Here is a 19,955-nt window from a genome sequence, read left to right on the forward strand (position 1 = left end):
TACACCCCGATCCCTTGCCAGTGGCCATGGAGGACTGGCATCCCTATGTGCAACTGATTTCTGGGCACCATAATATACAGAGAGAAAAAGAGATAGCTGTTGCGCAAGATCTTGTGCAAGCAGGACTGTGCTAAGTCTGTTTACGTTTTCATATGTGCACCCATAGCCCCCCTCTTGCTCTGCCTCTTTTTGGTCTATGGGTGTCCTTTGCCACCCAACAATGCCTTGCCACTGAGGTTGCCAACTTTTCAACTGGTAGTACCTCTAGTGTCAGTTCAATCTGGAAGGAATGATCAAGTGATGTTATTTTTCATGCCATAGAATGCATCAATCCTCCGTTAAAGGGCCAGGGTTTTTTTTTTCCCCTGCCCAACCTGACTTGCCCCTGCCATTTCCCTTTGGGCTCACATGAAGTTGCCTTAGCTGAGTCAGATACTTAGCCCATTGAGGTGAGTGTTGTCTATTCTAAACAAAAGCAGCTCTCCAGGGTCTTGAGTAGAGCTCTTTTCTGTCACCTAGTACAGTGGTGGTGAACCTTTGGCACTCCAGATGTTCATGAACTACAATTCCCATCAGTCCTTGCCAATTGGCCATGCTGGCAGGAGCTGATGGGAATTGTAGTCCATGAACATCTGGAGTGGCATAGGTTCACCACCACAGACCTAGTACCTGATCCAACCTGGCACTTTGAGGACTGAACACATGAAGTTGCCTTATACGAAGCCAGACGCTTGGTCTATTGAGATCAATAACATTTACTCTGACTGTTAGACACTCTCTTGGATCTGAGGTAGAGCTCTTTCCCATCCTCTACAGCCTGACACTTTTAACTGGAGACACCCTGAACTGGGGACCTTCTACATACAAAAGAGTTACCCTACTGGGGTGCTGTGTGGTTTCTGGGCTGTATGGCCTAGCAGCATTCTCTCCTGACGTTTCGCCTGCATCTGTGGCTGGCATCTTCAGAGGGTCTCTGAAGATCCTCAGATCTTCTGAAGATGCCAGCCACAGATGCAGGCAAAACATCAGGAGAGAATGCTGCTAGAACACGGCCATACAGCCCGGAAACCACACAGCGCCCTAGTGATTCCGGCCGTGAAAGCCTTCGACAATACATAGTTACCCTACTATTGATCCATCCCAATCTCAGCCCTCCTCTGCTGTCCAGAGGTAGATGATGAGGGAATGGGTGGTGGCCACTCTTTCTCCCTCCTGGCTCATTTGAGCAAACAGCAATAGCAAAGAGAAGAAGCAGCTGGATTAGGGGCTTCAGAGATGGGCAACTGGCCCTCCCCTGATGCTGGTCCTGGTAGAACCTGCCAGATAAGAGCCTCCAAAGATGGTCTTCACTGACAAATGCTTTCATACTGTAAATCAGCAAAACTTTGTAGCAGGAGGTAGGGCACTTATGCAGTGAAAGTTCTTGGGGAAAGTGCCACCCTCCCCCAAAGGCCTTATGTGGATCTCAGCACATTCTTAGAATCATGGAGTTGGAAGAGACCCCAAGGGCCATCAAGTCCAACCCCCTGCCATGCAGGAACACACAATCAAAGCACTCCTGACAGATGGCCATCCAGCCTCTCTTTAAAACCCCCCAAAGAAGGAGACTCCACCACCCTCCGAGGCAGTGCATTCAGCTGTCGAACAGCCCTTACCTTCAGGAAATTCTTCCTGTACCTTTTCTGTACCTTGAATCCATTACTCCTTGTTGTCGTCTCTGAAGCAGGAAACAAGCTTGCTCCCACTTCTACCTGATATCCCTTCAAATATTTAAACGTGGCTGTCAAGTCACCCCTTAACCTTCTCTTCTCCAGACTGAACATACCCAGCTCCCTAAGTCTCTCCTCATAGGGCACGGGATTCATATTCATGCTTCACACCCCTTTTTATCAGTATAAAGCCGCAAGCTCCATTTTTTATTGTCAGTCACTCCCTTGCCCTTCAAAAGACGAGAGAGCCGTTAATGGAGGGACTCTCACTGGCTCTTACATCTTCGCTGCCGTTAATCAAAAGTTTGTCACCCACAGCTTCGCCATGGTTGTGTTTGCTATTAGAAAGTGTTGTTCATACTGCAGCACCGTGCTTCATTAGGGAAAATTAACTAAAACAGCAATCATGTTGCAGATACATCGAGCAAGTTGTTTACAGGCACAAAATCATCTTCAGTTAGGGAAGCAGTTTTTGCATTATTCATACGCCAGGACACTTCAGTTTCTCGTCGTGGCTACACTTCAAGCCACTCTGAGCTCATACAGCTCACCTGCTTCGGATTGGGTCTGATCTAGGGTTGTCAACTGCAGGCTGGAACACTCCTGGACATTTGGGGGTGGAGTTTAGGAGGGTGGGGTATCCTGCCATGGAGTTCACTCTCCAAAGTAGCCATTTTCTACAGGGGAAGTCTGTTGTCTGGAGGTCAGTGGTAATTCTGGGAGACCTCCAAGTTGTATCTGAAGGATGACAACCAGAGGTGGGATCCAGCAGGTTCTCACAGGTTCCCGAGAGTAGGTTACTAATTATTTGTGTGTGCTGAGAGGGGGTTACTAATTGGTGATTTTGCCACGTGATTTTTGCCTTAGTTACATCCCTCCTCTCAGCAGTAGCGCGCAGAACTTGAAGAAGTCTTACAGGAGGTGCACCGGCGTGCGTGGCAGCCTGCACCTGCATGCATTCGTTTCCCGCCCAAGGACCGGCGCAGTGGCTGCGTCCTTGCCACAGCCCCACCCAGGAATGCCCCACCCTCATCGTGCGCCGCCCAGCCCCATTGGCGCTACGCCACAGCTTGAATCCCACCACCATGGGAACCTGTTACTAATATGTTTGGATCCCACCACTGATGACAACCCTATTGTGATTTCGGGGAGTTCCCTGTGCATATATGAAATGGCCCTCACTTAACAGAAAGAAACCAGTTTCTTTCTCCTAGATTTTCCCTGCCAGTCCACCTTCTTTATCTCATCAGCAGATAGGTCCCTTCTGTACAGGCAACACAAATGGGTTAAATGAATCCATGTTGCCTGTCTTGCCATCTGCACAGCGGGTGCAGGGGCCCTCTGGGATTGCTGGGAGCCTGGCGACAGGATGTGAGATTTGTTTCCCTGTTTCCCTGTGAAATACACATCCAAGGATCCCCCCTGAGGACCCCCCCCCCCACACACACACAAACATACTGGCACAAAATGGTGGCTGCCTAGAGAATCCACTCTAATGGCGGCTGTCAACAGAAACCACCATGATGGTGGATGGAATGGGGGAAACAGAATGCTTCCTACTTGCCATGGTTCACACATGCAAGCAGGAAGCATGTGAAACCCGGGTTAACGGGGGAAAGTTGCTAATGTAGTGATTTTCATTTAACCTGAATTCAGCAAAATAAAACGGGTTAGAAGCGTTGGGGGGGGGGGGAGGTGAGTTCTGTGGGAACTTCTCCCCATAACACTTTTTTCACAGCCCTTAAACCATTATATTTAGCCTGTGCAGAATCTTCCGTAGAGAAAGAAAGGCAGCTGAAGGATGCTAGAAGCCAAGCCAGCTTTTTTTTTGTTTTATGTTTCTCTGACACATCTCGCGGTTGATGTTTTTAACATACTTGTACACAATTCCAGGGATGCAAAAGCAAACTAAGAAAGAAAGAAAGAAAGAAAGAAAGAAAGAAAGAAAGAAAGAAAGAAAGAAAGAAAGAAAGAAAGAAAGAAAGAAAGAAAGAAAGAAAGAAAGAAAGAAAGAAAGAAAGAAAGAAAGAAAGAAAGAACAAGTTCATCAGTATTTGCATACATTAGCATGGAAAAGCTCCAGCATCAGGAGATACAGGGCTGCCAACAAAGGTTGCCAGCTTTCATGTGGAGCCTAGAACTCTCCTCAATTTACAACTGATCTCTAGACTACATAGATCATTTCCTCTGGCGAAAATGGCAGCTTTGGAGGATGGGTTCTCTATGGCTTTACATCTTGCTGAGATCTGGTCCTTCCTCTAACCTTGCCCTCTCCAGATTTCACTCCCAAATCACCAGTAATTTCTCAACTGATTTCTCAACCGAGTGCCAACTGCCTAAAGAAAAAGATGTCCCTGTCTCTTTAATATAGACTTGTCTGTATGTGTGAGGTGCTGTCAAGTTGCACCCAACTTATGGAGACCTTGCAGGGTTTTCAAGGCAAGTGATAAGCAGAGGTGATTTGTTGTGGACCTTCCTCTGCAAAGCCTTCCTTGGGAGTCCTTCATCCAAATACCAATCCTGCTTAGCTTCTGAGACCTGACAAGATCATGCTAAAGTGGGGTCTGCAACCGCGGCTCTCCAGATGTTCATGAACTACAGTTCCCATCAGCCCCTGCCAGCATGGCCAATTGGCCATGGTGGCAGGGGCTGATGGAAATTGTAGTCCATGAACATCTGGAGAGCCGTAGGTTGCAGACCTCTATGCTGAACGATAGCATTCCAGGTGACATTAATAGAGGTTTACTTGGATGTTATTTATCAGGCAATTTTATCCACCTCCATGCTAGGAATAGTTTCTGTTGTCTATTTCTACACCTCAAATCTCTATTTAAAAGACAGGACGTTCTTCTCTGGGCTAGTTGTGCATGGTTGCAAAGTTGCAGCCAACTTACGGCAACCCAGGAGGGTTTCCAAGGCAAGGGACTTGATTGGTTTGCCACTGCCTGCCTCTGCATAGCCAACCCTGGCATTCCTTGGTGGTCTCCCATCCAAATACTAACCAGGGCTGATCCTGCTTAGCTTTCCAAGATCTGATGAGATCAGGCTAGCCGGGGCCATCCAGGTCAGGGCTCCAGGACACTTGGCAACCTTAAATACAAACACAAAACCTACACTGGCCCAGAGGGGTAGCAGGGCCAGAGTGCGCCTGGTGCACATGCTGGCTTTTTTGTGCCCCCCGTGCCCCCCCCCCCGTGGTGCCCCCTCCACACTTACTTTAGCAAACTGAGCAGGCTGGAGAACAGGCCTGCCTGTTCTGGTGGGAACTACATTTCCCAGCGTCTCCTGGGAAATGTAGTTCCCACCAGGTCCTTTGCAGCCTACAATCATGCCTGCCCCCCCCCCACGACACCCCCCGCACACTTACTTTAGCAAACCGGAGAACAGGGCTGCTTGTGTGGGAACTACATTTCCCAGGAGACCCTGGGAAATGTAGTTCCCATCAGAACAGGCAGGCCTGTTCTCCAGCCTGCTTGGTTTGCTAAATTAAGTGTGTGGGGGGGCTTTGTGGGGGGGCATGGGGGGAAAGGGGAGGGGGGAATTTTCCACCCCCCACATGACCCAAAGCCGTGCACCCGGTGCGTGGCGCACCCCCCATTCCCCTGGTAGCTCCGCCACTGCACTGACCAGAATGCCCTTTCACATTGTGAGTGGCTCCCCTCCTTCACCTTATCTTCTAGGTCGAATCCCCACTACCGTCTTAGCCAGGTTTCAGAACACAAACTAACCAGGTTTGAGGGACGACCTCCCCGGTCGAATCCCCACTACCGTCTTAGCCAGGTTTCAGAACACAAACGACCTCCAACCTGGTTAGTTTGTGTTCTGAAACCTGGCTAAGACGGTAGTGGGGATTCGACCCTAGACAATCAACACAATTCAGGAAGTCAGGATCTGTGATAAATGAAAGCATTTGCAGAAATAGAGGCTGGGATTGAAAGGAGAGAGAGAAGCCACGTTAGAAATCCATGGCTATTTTAGTCACATGGGATACTGACAGACGACCCTTGTCTGGATGGAGCAGATGGTCTTGCTCTAAGTCAGAGCAAAGGGCTGTCACTCTTGAAAGTCCCCGTCCCTCAACTGTTGCAGCCTTGCAAGAGGGAATTACATGGCAGGAAAAAATAATCACAGATTAGTGGCTGGCTCCGTATGTTGATCGAGATCCTCCACCCCATCCTTATTTGCTCTCTACCAGTAAGGAACTGAAGGGTTAGAGGTCACTGAGGGAGTGGGGTGGAATGGGGTGGGGTGGGGTGGGGAGTGAATTTCCTGCATTGTGCAGGGGGTTGAGCTGGATTACTGCAGCGGTGTGTTTCTGTGGGATCTTAGAATCATAGAGTCAGAAGAGATCCCAAGGGCCATCAAGTCCAGCCCCTGTCATGCAGGAACACTCAATCAAAGCACTTCTGTCAGATGGCCATCCAGCCTCTGTTTAAAAACCTCCAAAGAAGGAGACTCCACCACACTTCACTGTCGAACAGCCCTTATTGTCAGGAAGTTTTTTTCCTGATGCTTAGGTGGAATCTCTTTTCCTTCACCTTAAACCCATTACTCTTGGTCCTAGTCTAACACGCTTGCTCCCTCACCAACATGACAACATGACATAGGAGCAGCAGTGGCGTAGGAGGTTAAGAGCTCGTGTATCTAATCTGGAGGAACCGGGTTTGATTCCCAGCTCTGCCGCCTGAGCTGTGGAGGCTTATCTGGGGAATTCAGATTAGCCTGTACACTCCCACGCACACCAGCTGGGTGACCTTGGGCTAGTCACAGCTTCTCAGAGCTCTCTCAGCCCCTCCTACCTCACAGGGTGTTTGTTATGAGGGGGGAAGGGCAAGGAGATTGTAAACCCCTTTGAGTCTCCTGCAGGAGAGAAAGGGGGGATATCAATCCAAACTCTTGTTCTTCTTCTTCATCCCTTCAAATCCCTTCAATATTTTAGAAACGTTTTAGGTGACTTGTGCGGAAAGAGAGTTGAAGAGAGATTGGAAAGCTGGCCTCCTTTTCCCACTAGCTTCCTAAGCACAACACTTGCCCACCTCCATGTTTTCATACACATATTACACACTATTGAATGCCTAATTTCTACAATAAGATATTAATTGCAGGCTTAGGTCAGAAATCTATACCTCCTGCTGAGATTTAGCACGGATCAACATTATTGCAGTTATTCCAGCTTTATTCAGCCTCGCATGGATTTTTCACACTGCTGTGCTGTCCATCAACACTCCCACACACTGATACTTTAATGCCACAGTCTCATTTATGCAACAATCCGCCACATTCCAGCAAAGTGTGGGGAAAAAATGTAGTTTGGTCCTGTAATTTCACCCATGTAAATAAACCTGGTGAGTCACAGCACACGAAATCCTGTTTCTTTGGCCAGCCTGCTCTGCCAACTTAATTTATAGTGCTGCGCAGCACTGTAAATTATTGATACAATAACATAAAAGGGCTTGAAAAGGGAGAGTCGTGTGAACCACTTGGAGTCTTTCTAGCCGGGATCCCCACCGGCTGTTTTTATTTTCTATAAATGCTTGGCTTTCAGCCGGACCGTTTTATTGAAAGAGGGGGAAAGGGAGAATTATCATGTGGTGATACTTTACTCCGGCGGCCTTGTGGAACATGAAAGAGGAGGCGGGCCAGTTCTCGTGGGGACAAGTATATACTCTAATTTGGGATTAGGAGCTGATCAGCATGCAGCCCACCAGCCAAAGTAATCTTCTGCAAGCACCAGGGACAAATGGCTGGCGAGAGCATTCTCGTGGAATACTGCCCTGCGGCAGCAAGCCGGCTTGCAGTTAAATTTCATGGCTCAGTTGTGCCTCGCTCTTTAGGAATTAGTAATCGTTCACGAAGCTGTGATGTGTGTAACAGTCACTCCTCGAGTAATTACTCACAGCAGAACCAAATAACATGCGTGAACTATCCATTACTGGGCAGCGCCACTTCAGACGGCTGATAGGTTCACACACTGTCCGACTGGAGCTACAAAATCACAGGGGGAAAGGTTGTGTTTCGCCTTTTCCCTGGAATGCTAATTTTATAGTGTGTGTTTATGTATGTGTGTATGTGGGGGGGGGGACTATTTAAGCATCTGATCCCTACACTCTAAATTAACAACAGAACCCCTCCCCTTCCCTCCCCTCCCTTGCATGCCACCCCTCACTCTGTCCCCTCCCTTGCATGCCACCCCTCATTCCCTTCCCTCCCTCCCTCCCTCCCTCCCTTCCCTTGCATGGTATCCCTCCCCCTCCCCCTCCCTCCCCTCCCTCCACTAGGGTGGGTGGGCCATGTCCAGATGCCGGGCCCCCTTCCCCTCCCTCCCTCCCCTCCCTCCCTTCCTCCCCTCCCTTGCTGGACTTTGTCTCTTTCTGTTTTGAAGCCCTTCTGTATCCTCCACAATCAACAGTCATATTTACCCGCCTTTACATTCCTGGATCTCCATGCCCGCTTGGTTTTCCTATCGATCCTCTTGACCTGCAGTATTGTATAAAACTTTTCCTCTCACATTAAGAACCTCCAGATTCAAGGCAATAGAGGTCCACCATTGGTTAGTAGCCATGGGGACTAGAGGGAACTTCTACCTTCAGAGGCAACATGCCTTGGAAACCCAGTGCTAGGAGGAAAATCAATGGAAAGCTTTGGCCTCTATGCCCTGTATGCTAGCCCTCCAGGACCAATCTGTCTATCAACTGAGTATTAAATTATCAGGGTTGGAACATTTTTTAGTGCCCGCTGTTGTGCAGATTTAAATGATGTTCTAGAAGTGACACATCTTATTATATTGCATTTATTGATGGGATGTTAAATGTTTAAAATGTTTTTCAATTGTTTGTACTGATGTACACTGCCCCAAGCCCAAAAGAGGAGGGGCAGGATTTAAAAACTTATATAAACAAACAAACGAACTCGTTGACTGATGTATGAAACAGGATGCTGGACTAGATGGAACACTGGCCAGATTGAGTGGGTCATTTCTTGCATTCTTAACAGACTGCATCCAGATAAGACCAATACAGTATTATCCTTAATTTAGGGCTGTCTTTGAAGCATGTTTAGAAACATCAATTAATATAAAAAAACAGTGGGGTTTGTCATTAAAAAAGCGTACAGCCACTGTTATATTAACTTTATAGGGTTCCAGTCTACTCTTCTCTCAGTTCAAAATGCTGGTGTTCAATCTTTAAATGCCTTAGGACCAATACCAATAATGTATACCTGTCCCAGAATTGAAACCTATTGCTCTAGTCTGTGTGCCTACCTTATCAGAAGGAAGATTGACAGGGCCTTCTCCGCCATTGCCCCCCAAATGTAGAACATGAGGTCAGTTGTGGCTCCTTCTCTTTCCTACCCCTCCAGTGAAGAGTTTCTCCACACATTTTGCGGCTTCTACCCTGCACTAATGGCCACCTATAAGTTAGCATTTAAACTCAGAAAGTGGGTTCCATTTCAGCTACCATATTTACTAGAAAGTCTCTCCCTTGTGACAGAAAGAGTTAAATTTAACCCTGTGGGCCAGATCAAACCCCTTCCTGGATTCTAGTACACAGCCTACTCTATGCTTTGTCCCAATACTTTTTTCTTTGGCTTTACTCCTAAATCATGGGATGCTCCAGAAACTTTATGATTCATGCAGAGGCCTCCGGGGTGCTTCTCCTTCTGCATGAAGATGGACACCTGCCAAGTATGTTCAGTTTGATATCATGGCATGAAGGGGCGTGTTTTGGCCACTGAAAGGCTTGGCCAAGGAACAGCCCAATGAAACAGCCCTGTAGAAAGCAATGGGGTCATTTGTTGAGTCTTCCACATCTGTTAAGCTGCCTGTATCTCTGGAGTTAATCTGCCTGCTGCTTGTGGCCTGGTTCTTGGGCTGAGGAAGGGTGGGTGCTCTGTATTTCTGGTCAGGACCTGGACTGGGTAGTCATCTAAGCTTTTCTGACCATATGATTCAATATGTCATGCCACCCCTCCCTCCATCCCCTCCCTTGCATGCCACCCATTCCTCCCTCTCCCTCCCTCCACTAGGGTGGGCCAGGTCCAGATGCTGGGGCCCCTCCCCTTCCCTCCACTCCCTTACATGCCACCCTCCCGCCCCTTCCTTGCATGCCACCCCTCCCCCTCCCTCCGCTAGGTTGGGTAGGCCAGGTCCAGGTGCCGGGCCCCCTCCTCTTCCCTCCCCTCCCTTGCATGCCACCCCTCCCCCTCCCCCCCTCCACTAGGTTGGGTGGGCCAGGTCCAGATGCCGGACCCCCTCCTCTTCCCTCCCCTCCCTTGCATGCCACCCCTCCCCCACACACATCCAAACCTTCACTTCCTACTTCTGCTGCAGCAGTTTTCCAAGCCAAAAAAATAATCCACCCTTCACTGAGATGGACGGTTTTTGGAATGTTTTCAGACATGGCAATTTTCCCACCCACCTAGCTCTGTCAGGTGTGAAGTTAACATGCCTTTCAGACCCGGGGCTTATGCATTGTGTGTGTGTGTGTGGAAAGTAATTGTAGAAGCAGGGCTTAGATTGTGAGTCCTCTGAGAACAGAGATCTATCCCTCTTGCCTCTTTAATACAAGGCTGTAAATATTTATGCAGCCTCCCAGAGAGCTTGGGATCGAAGGCTGTGCATTGAAATGAATTAAACTTCAAAGGAAACGGCGGTTGCACGGTGCCAACTCTCAGATCAGCCACCATATAATTCCAGGAAAGCCTTATTCCATGTACCACAAAGGAACTATGGCTGTTGTTATCCAGAAGATCACATTACTGTGACAGGTGTATCAGTCAGACTTCTGGCCAGAAGGACAAGCTACACATAGTGGCTTCCCCAAGTACATTTTTGGGTCAAGTCACAGCATTCCCAGAGCTCCATAATTTCCAGGTGCAAGAACCCTGATTGTAAATACTGAGCACAGGGAAAGGGGGTATTTTCCTTTATTTCCTTTCTTTATTTCCTTTATTTCCTGGCATTTCCTTTCTTTATTTGCTTCCCTGGGGAATCTGATACAGAGCCCTATCAGTACAGCGGTAGCCCCATATGTGGCAAACAGCACCCTCCCAGGACTGTTTCAGATTTTGATTCATTCATTTCTTTATTTTAGACATTTTAAACCTGCCTTTCCGTTCACCTTATTGATTGGTTGGTTGATTGGTTGGATTTATATCACATTCTCTCTGCCAAAGCAGGCTCAGAGCAACTTCCAACAAGTATCATTGAAAACATATACAAAACATTCCGCCATTAAAACTTCCAACCAAGGTTGGAACATGAGAAGGCTAAACCAAGGCTAAAACTTCCCCCCTCGACCTCCATACCACACAAGCTTACCAGTACAAAAGGGGAGGGGCAGGAAACCAGTTAAGATGGATCACACACTCGTCAGAACTGGACAGAAATGGCTCCACAGCATTGCCTTTTAGAACACTGTTGAGTGCACATTAAAAAGCAATGCCCCCAAAGTACAGCCCGTTGCAATCACAAGTTCTCCTTCTGTACACGGAAAAGAATTCTGAGCCCAAGATATCTTCTCCATGTCTCATTCATTTTATGTTTTCCACTGAACTTCCCAAGAGTTTTTAAAATCTCCTTCTTTGACCATCATATTTAAATCCTGACTGTCTTCTCTAGGTGGATTACATTGCAAGTAGATCTAGATAGCAACTGCATTTTCTTTTGCTTTTGCTAGCGTTCTGTAATATTATACCTGTGTATAGGTTGGTTTTTTTAAAAAACAACAACAACATAGGATTCTTGGAAGGTTTCTCATGTTGCACTGACCAGACTTAGAGGGCTGATTCTCATGTTGCAAAGTCAGTGGCCACAAGAATGTCTGACCTGAACCTGGGGGTTCTAGAACTTAACTCCAAGATGCCCAGGAGGTTCTGGGGGTTCTAGAACTTAATTCCAAGATGCCCAGGAGCCCAGACTTCCCAACATGACATGGCCCAAAAGGAGCTGCTATTTCCCCCACCGATGAACCCTACATTTACTGATGGGCTACAAATATACTTCTCCAGTGGGGCAAAGAGTCACTGCCTGAGGTCATTTTGAGTCACAAAAATTACACTGGAAAAAAAAGTATAAGTCCCCTTTTCCTGTACAACACAGTTCCAGTCTGAATCAGGCTCACGTGGCCTTCAAAGGATAAAATTCCCAGAATACATCTGATTGAAAATCCTCACCCCTTGTAGAGCCCTTGTAGAGTACAATCAGCTCTCATTGCTTGCTAGTGACTGCCAGACTGCCACATCACCTGCCTTTCAACGATGCTCTTCTACATTCACTGGTGGATCTCTAAGGTTGCCAGGCTTTCAACCCACTGACGTTACCCATATGTGGCCACTTGACCTAAAAAAAAATCTGACATCACCAAAGTGGTAGAAGAAGCCCACACAGTCTAAAGACAGTAAAAAATGGGGGCGGGGATCCAGAAGAACTTAATAATGAGATTCTAAGCAAAGTTACAACCTTCTAAGACTTCAATGGACTTTAAAGGGGTGTAACTCAGTTTAAGATTGTACTGTTAGTTACTCTACAAACTTACAATTGGAGCAAGACTGCCCATATTCTGAAACCTGACAAAGATCCACATAAGAGTGATGTTATTATATTTAATATCATAACTGACAGTTCTTTAGCTGGTTGTTGGCCTTTCATTACAATTCGAGCCTCATCCAGAGGCCTGGGACGTTGTAATGTATCAGTGTGGTATTTGTGTGGGTTCCAGCAGGGCTGCCTTCTGAATCTGACAGATACTGACTTTGTTGATTTGAAGATGTTTCAAGTGCCATCCTAGTGTTTTCAGAATGGTTCCCAGAGTGCCAATTACCACAGGGACGACCTCAGCTGGTTTGTGCCATGGTCGCTGAATCTTGATTTTCAAATGGTGGTATTTGGCGATCTTCTCATGTTCTTTTCCAATGACCCTGTTGTCACCAGGTATTGCTGTATCCATGATCACTGAAATGTCTGGTGCATTACATGCCAACACTTTGTCTGTTTGGATTTGAAAGCCCCACAAATAATAATAACGATTATATTTATTACTTTGCCATTAAGTCACAATTGACTTTTGGCAACCCTGTAGGGTTATCAAGGCAAGAGATGTTCAGAGGTGGTTTGCCATTGCCTGCCTCTGCCTAGCAATCCTGGAATTCCTTGGTGGTCTCCCAACCAAATACTAACCAGGACTGGCCCTGCTTAGCTTCTGAGATTAGACAATAACAGGTTGGCCTGGGCTATCCAGGACAGGGAGATATTACTTAGTCAATATTTTTGAAGGATGAACACATGAAGCTGCCTTATACTACATCAGACCATTGCTCTATCAAGGTACTGACCACTTTGATTGACAGCAGCTCTCCAGAGTGTCAGGACTTTCTACATCACTCACTTCTTGATCCTTTTAACTGGAGACGCCACAGAGTAAACCTGCGGCTTTCTGCATGCTAAGCAGATCCTCTGCTTCCAAGCCACAACCTGTTCTTTTTATGTCAGATGACTTGAATACAGATGAGTTCATTTGGAGATGCAAAAGGCTGCTTAGATTTTTTTTTAATCTAATAAATGGACACGGATTTAAAAGTTACATTAATTTTGCCAGATAAGCTTCATTTTTCAGATGACTTGGCTGTCCCGTCAGATGAATGTGCAGTATAGAGAGATATATGTAGATCCTAAATAATTATTGAGAAGGTGTTGAATGCTATTTAAACATAATGAGAGCTTTACTTAAAAAAAAACAAGACAAAGTCATATAGATGTGACTTAATGCCATTGACAGCAGATTGGAATTCTACTGGAAAGTGACTGCATATAATTTTAATCCCTGAGCTTTTTTCTTGATTAATAATACAACTGTGACGTGAATGATGGGGAGCAGATTTTTTTTCATTCTAAATGGCAACGACGAGGAAGTATACTTGTGTACCAGAGACTGAGAACAGGCACATGGCCGCTTCCAGTCAAAACAGCAATTACATGTATTGGGAGGATCAAATGTCGCACAATAAACACAGTGGCCGAACTTCTCGTTCGTGCAGCCATAATGACTGAAAAGGGCGAATCAATTTTGGAAGTACTGTTTAGGGTTTATATTCAATTCTGCTGTCCAGTGCAGCTGAGAAAATGGAAATTCAGCACCAAGGACAGCGCCTTTCTCTCGCTAAAATTCAGTGCTGTGGTTTTAGGAAGCCTGATCCACCAACTTGCACATTTTAGACCAGTGTTTCTCTCTTTCATGTAACAAAAACAAAAAGATAGCCCCTGACCCAAGGAGCATACACACCTCTGGATATCTGCCTTTGCTTAATATCATTAAGGAGAAAAAATAGAGGCCCCTTCTGCACATGCAGAATAACGCACTTTCAATCCACTTTCACAATGGTTTGAAAGTGGATTTTGCTATTCCGCACAGCTTCAAAGTGTATTGAAAGTGGATTGAAAGTGCATTGTTTGACATGTGCAGAAGGGGCCATAGGGAGCACTCTCCTTTGCTGGAGATTTTTTAAGAGAGTCTGGATGGCCATCTGTCAGGAGTGCTTTGATTGTGTGTTCCTGCAATTGTAGGGGGTTGGACTTGATGGCTCTCAGGGTCTCATCCATGATTTTACGATTCTAATAGTCAAATAAGACTTTTTAAAAAATCATTTTGAGTCACTCCTAACTATAAGCAACAAAACTGTTGTCAATGATGAAATGGACTTATGTTCTTATGGGCTGTAGATCAGAAAGAGGTCAACAAAGAATTGTGAGCCATTTTGGTGCCCCAACTTTCCCCAGGGAAGGTAAAACAAAATTAGGAAGGTGCCCACACAGGGCTCCTCCTCCATCAGTCAGATGAACACAGGAAGCTGTCTTAAGCAGCATCAGCCCATCACGGGTCAGTACTGTCTATTCAGGCTGGCCGAGGATCTCCACCATCTCTGGAAGAGGCTCTTCACATCACCTGCTACCATGCCCCTTAAACTAGAGATGCCAAGGTCAGAACCTGTAACCTTCCCCATACCAGGCATACTCTATTGTTGAGCCATAACTCCCCGCTAAAGTCTGGCAGAAGATGTTCCGGAGTTATCTGGGCTGGGAAGCAGACCCAGGTACCTTTCCTCTGATCCAGCCAATACCTAAAATGCAGAAAGGGTTGGTAGGTAGGGACTTCAAGGAAAAGTTGACATTTCTCTTAGAAACAGTCCCTGTTTCTTCCATTGAACTCCTTCCCCACACTTTAAAGAAATAATCAAAATCACTTAATGGGGAATTTAATGGACTGCAAAAGCCCAACTTTTTGCCTATGGGTAACTTGGGGACTCTCATCTGTGCTCTTGATTATGACTACAGGAATAGGAGCTACCTTTCTGATAAGATAAAAATGGCTAAGCTTCTAAATAACTCTAATGTTGAAATCTCTGAAACTGTTGCTATATTTTTACTCTGTGCACTGCAAGTTGTGCAATAATGACCTCCTTATTGTATTTGGAATTCCTGACACACACCGGTTTTATGCCTAATAAAGGTTTTGGATTTGGAATAGGAGCTAGTAGTAATTTTGGATTCATAACAGCAGAGTTCAGACGTGAAATGCCATTTGAGAACCACAAGCATAGAACATTCATCTCCTGTCTGACTTTTATGAAACGAGGAAAGCACATATAGAATAATACTACTTAAGCAATCATATTCCTCTATAAACGGGATGCAAAGCAAAGGATTCGGCTCTGTGAAATAGTATATGCAATTGCTCGTGTTTTTCCAGTTGGCTCATTTGCAAATGTGGGCAACTTCATTTTAAGTCCTGAGACAGAATGTTGTATTTTCCTGCTTTTTCAGGCAGAAAACCATTTTCGAGGCAGAAAACCAAGACTGCCAGCACCTCTAGGATGGGGCCGTCCTAGAGGTGCTGGCAGTCTTGGTTTTCTGCCTGCACTATCCTGCCACTGGAAACATTCAAATATTGGTACCTTTAATGCTGTTAACAGCAGCCAGAATAGTCCAATTTGGCCAGAGCTTGGAAACCAAGTAGGGGGAACAGCAGTTCATACTTAGATGGGGGAACACTAAGAAAGGCAGGGGCTGCTATGCAGATGAACACAATGAAAACAACCTCTGCTCATCTCTTCCCTTGCAAATCCCATGACCCAGAGAGTCTGCAGCAACTTGAAAGCCCCTAAGTGTTATTATATTAATATTGTTGAACAGAGCAGACAACCGGAGACGTCAAAACTCTAACGACTCCAAGTCAAACAGGCCTCGGATTCCCACCCACCCTCCACATGGCAGACAGATCTCTTTTGTGTCGCTGTTTCATTCTGTGTCCACTGCTGAACGTTTACAGGGCAGATGAACAATAAAGATTAGGAGGTCATGAGCACTGGAGTGCATGAAAAAGGCATGAGCGAGGGAACATTAAAAAGAGCCTTAATGCTCAAAACGGGATGCCAAACAGAAAAGCCTTAAGGCAGTGGTTCTCAACCTTCCTAATGCCGCGACCCTTTAATACAGTTCCTCATGTTGTGGTGACCCCCAACCCTAACACTTATCCATTTTACAGATGGAGAACACTGATGCAGAGAGTCTTAGGCGACCCCTGTGAAAGGGTCGTTCAACCCCCAAAGGGGTCCCGACCCCCAGGTTGAGAACCACTGTCTTAAGGGATAGGGGGAAGAAAAACCCACAAAGAGCATCATGTAGAACAAGTATGGGAGTACGCATAAAAGGCAGTATCATTGGCCTGGAAGTGCAGGTGCAAACCAGGGATGGATGAGAAGCAGTCATCGTTCCAGAGAGGTAGCCTGTGACTCTATGCCATCAAAAATAAACTGGGATTTAATGGCTCCTGAAGGGTTTATCAAGATTTTAGTCCAGTTTGAGCTTTCCACTTCTTTTAGTCAACAAACTCTTACACCAGAGTGAACGAGGCTTGCTGCAAGTCTGCTTGCTGAATATTGTACACTTCCTGAGTCCACTGTGGCCAATGGCTGCTCAAGGGTGTGGCTCTGCTCAGAATGGCACAGTGAGTGAATTTTATGGCACAGCTTAGTGCATCGAAGCTGTTTCCGGAGAGAAAGTGACTTGTGTGTGTAAAGTGCTGTGAAATCACGGCTGCCCTGTGGGGTTTTCAAGGCAAGAGACTAACCGGGGTGGTTTGCCATTGCCTCCATCTGCACAACAACCCTGCAATTCTTTGGTGGTCTCCCGTCCAGTTACTAACCAGGGCTCACCCTGCTTGGCTTCTGAGACCCCCCCCCCCCCGGCCTATGACCAATTCAGGCCATTTGTGGGGCTGACGTTTGAATTAGCCACCTCCTGGCTCCCATCTTATTCACGAGGTTGCCAAGCTATAACATGCCTCCTACACCACTTGTTTTAACTTCTCTCTCGCAAAGAGCTCTTCAAGACAAAGGAGCTAGTTTAGGACAAGAAGCTGGAAGGCAGCTCTAGCAGAGAAATGGACTGGGCTCCATCAGTGCTCCTGATCCACAGATCATATCTTGTGCTACACAGAGGCAGACCCAAAGCAAACACAGTCGGAGAAAGCCAGCTTCAAATTATACATTTCAACTGGACTACGATAGACAATGCATCACTCAAAAGCTTTACTGGATGAGGTTAGCTATGCCCTTTTTAGCAACATGATCTTTTTTCACAGCAACACGGGTGGAAGATTCGGTCCTTTTCACCATCAAGTCTGCCCGGTTCCCTAGAGGACATATCAAATGGCTTGGGCATCCTCCGGTCCCTTCTCTGTTCTCCTCCCAAGCAGGCTATATATCAGGGTTTGCTGCATCACTCTGTTTCGCCCTGCTCCAGAAACCCTCGCACGTCTCTTTCTCATGTTGTTTCATAACCTGATACAAAGCAGCCTCTCTCTCTCTCTCTCTTTTTGGCTGATGGGTGGGGGGAGGAGAGGCGGTTAGCGCTGCACAGAAAATGCATCATTTCAGCCTGCTCGAGTCTGTGTTGATCTGTCCCCTCCGCTGTCTCTCACTCTTGGTTTCTGTTAATCCTTAGCTCATCAGTCTGAAATCCCCGGTGCCCTCTGTCCCTCTCTTTCCAGCGCAAGCAGCTGGCTCTAGCACGTTTGAAACAAACTGTTCTCCGGCTCCTCAGAGGGAGACCCCACTAAGATGCGTCAGGGTAGCTGCATTTTGTTCCTTTCTTTTGGAGGTCCACCATGGAAGAAAGCAGGTTAATACGTAATCCCTCACTTCTCCACAGGGGACAATATTACCGGCCTACCTTACAAGGTGGTTTTGGGGATCACAAGATAATTTTTGCCAAACAAATTGAACTTTCGTAAAATGGTGTCTAGATGATACACTTTCAAACCAAGGAGCATCTATGTATTGTCGAAGGCTTTCCCGGCCGGATACACCTCTGAATACACGGCTGCGTATACACCTCTGAAGATGCCAGCCACAGATGCAGGCGAAACGTTAGGAACAAAATCCACCAGACCACGGCCACACAGCCCGGAAAGCCCACCAGAACAAGGAGCATCTAGTCTGTTCCCGTATGCATAAATGGGAGGGCAGGGGTGGCCCAAATGGAAAACAAAAGGGAGATCTCTTGAGTGTTTTCATCTTCTTGTGCTTTCAGAAGGACACTCGATTCCCAGATGTGGGAAACACCGTTATAACTTTCTCACCTCACCCTTTGTGCTGACAGCCTCTTATCAGTTTCCATTAAGAGACAGTGTGGGATAGTGGTTAGATTAGGGTCTGGCAGACCAAGGGTTGAATCCCGACTCTGCCATGGAGGCTTGTTGGGTGTCTTTGGGCCAGTCGCGCACTGTCTGCCTAAACAACATCACAGGGTTGTTGTGATGATAAAATGGGGGAAAGGAGATTGGTGTAAGCCATTTTGGTGCAAGCCATTGGTGTAAGCCACTGGGGAGAAAGGTGGAGCACACATAAGGAAACACCAAAGTGGGCGTTTGTCAAAATGTCAAAAGCTGCTCCTCCGTCCATTTCAAAGAATCATCAGATTTAGTAAAACACAGCAAAATGGGGTAGAAGAAGCCCCAATAAAAAATCTCACGCCCCCTGAGATGATACAAGGTGGCCTCTGGGAAGCCACCCAGCTTTGAACCTTATCCCTCACTTCTCCACAGGGGACAATATTACCGGCCTACCTTACAAGGTGGTTTTGGGGATCACAAGACAATTTTTGCCAAACGACTTGAACTTTCAGAAAAGGTTGTCTAAATGACACACAACAGCGATGATGATGATAATAATAATAACATCCACAGCGAGAGACAAATGCCATCCCTTTTCCATTCAGAGGCGAAGCCCATGGGCGCATCTGAGGCAGGACGGAACTGGCCAGAACAGCGGGAGGCAGAGACAGCGGGAATAAAGGCTGACCCCTCTCCTCCTGAGCAGTGTGCACTTGCACACACGTGTACTCGCCGCTGTAGCCAAACCCCCCAAACCCAAACAGAACTACTACCAGACCCTCCCTACTGGCCCCATCCTTCCTCCCAGGGCTGGGACGCCAAGAGAGCAGCCAGGAAGCTGCATTCGGTTCCGGAGTCGCCCTGCCCGGCTCCTGATTCCGCAAAAAGGGACGTCGGCTGCTGCCTGGCATCCCTGCCTCCATCCGGGCTCCCCTCCGACTGGCCCCGTCCCAGGACCAACTCCGCGCGCCCCGCCCCACGGGGGCACCTCTGCCTGCCAGCGCCCACCGTGGCCGGGTCCTCTCTCCCCCTCCCTCTCCCTGCCAGGCAGAAGTACGGAGGGGCAAGCCACTTACCCCGGGGGAAGCAGGAGGTCCGCGCAGGGAGGCCAAGTGGAGGAGAGGCAGGTGCTGCGGGAGGCGGAGGCTGTGGCTGCACCTGCCGCGCCCGGGCGAGAGAGTGGGACCGGGGAGGGGGGGGCTAAGGGGCCGGCTCCCCCTGTCACTCAAGACCCGGTGGGAGGAGCCTGGTGGGGGGGCCTGGGCAGGAGCTGGCAGCACCACCGGCTCCTGCCTGCCTCTGTGGCCGGGAAGGGGGGGGGGGAGGGAGAGGAGCGCTCCTCCGCCGCTCCCCCAGCCAACACGTGACCGATGTGCTCTAGGCAGCCTTAAGGTGGCCCGCGGAGATCCCCGGGGCGCGCGTCTCCCCCTTGCCACCTCCTGGGCGGGAGGAAGGCCGGCTGTTTTTGCCCCGTCGCCCACGCCTCTCTCTCCTCCAGCCCTTGATTCCCTGCGCGGGTTGACAGTGATGCCTGGGCTTTGGTCAGGGAAAGAGGGTGGAGGGGTATGTGGGGGGCGGG

General features: G+C 47.7%; 1 protein-coding gene across 1 annotated transcript in view; it reads right to left on the bottom strand.

The window, feature by feature from the left end:
* Positions 1–19,672, bottom strand: part of SLC7A14 (solute carrier family 7 member 14) — a 73,056-nt gene extending 53,384 nt beyond the window's left edge. The window contains exon 1 of the mRNA XM_048506819.1: positions 19,453–19,672. The gene's annotated coding sequence lies outside the window, so the exon portion shown is untranslated. The remainder of the gene's footprint in view (positions 1–19,452) is intronic.
* Between the last annotated feature and the right edge of the window lie 283 nt (positions 19,673–19,955).

Source organism: Sphaerodactylus townsendi, linkage group LG08 (assembly GCF_021028975.2).
Source record: "Sphaerodactylus townsendi isolate TG3544 linkage group LG08, MPM_Stown_v2.3, whole genome shotgun sequence".
NCBI classification, from domain to species: domain Eukaryota; kingdom Metazoa; phylum Chordata; class Lepidosauria; order Squamata; family Sphaerodactylidae; genus Sphaerodactylus; species Sphaerodactylus townsendi.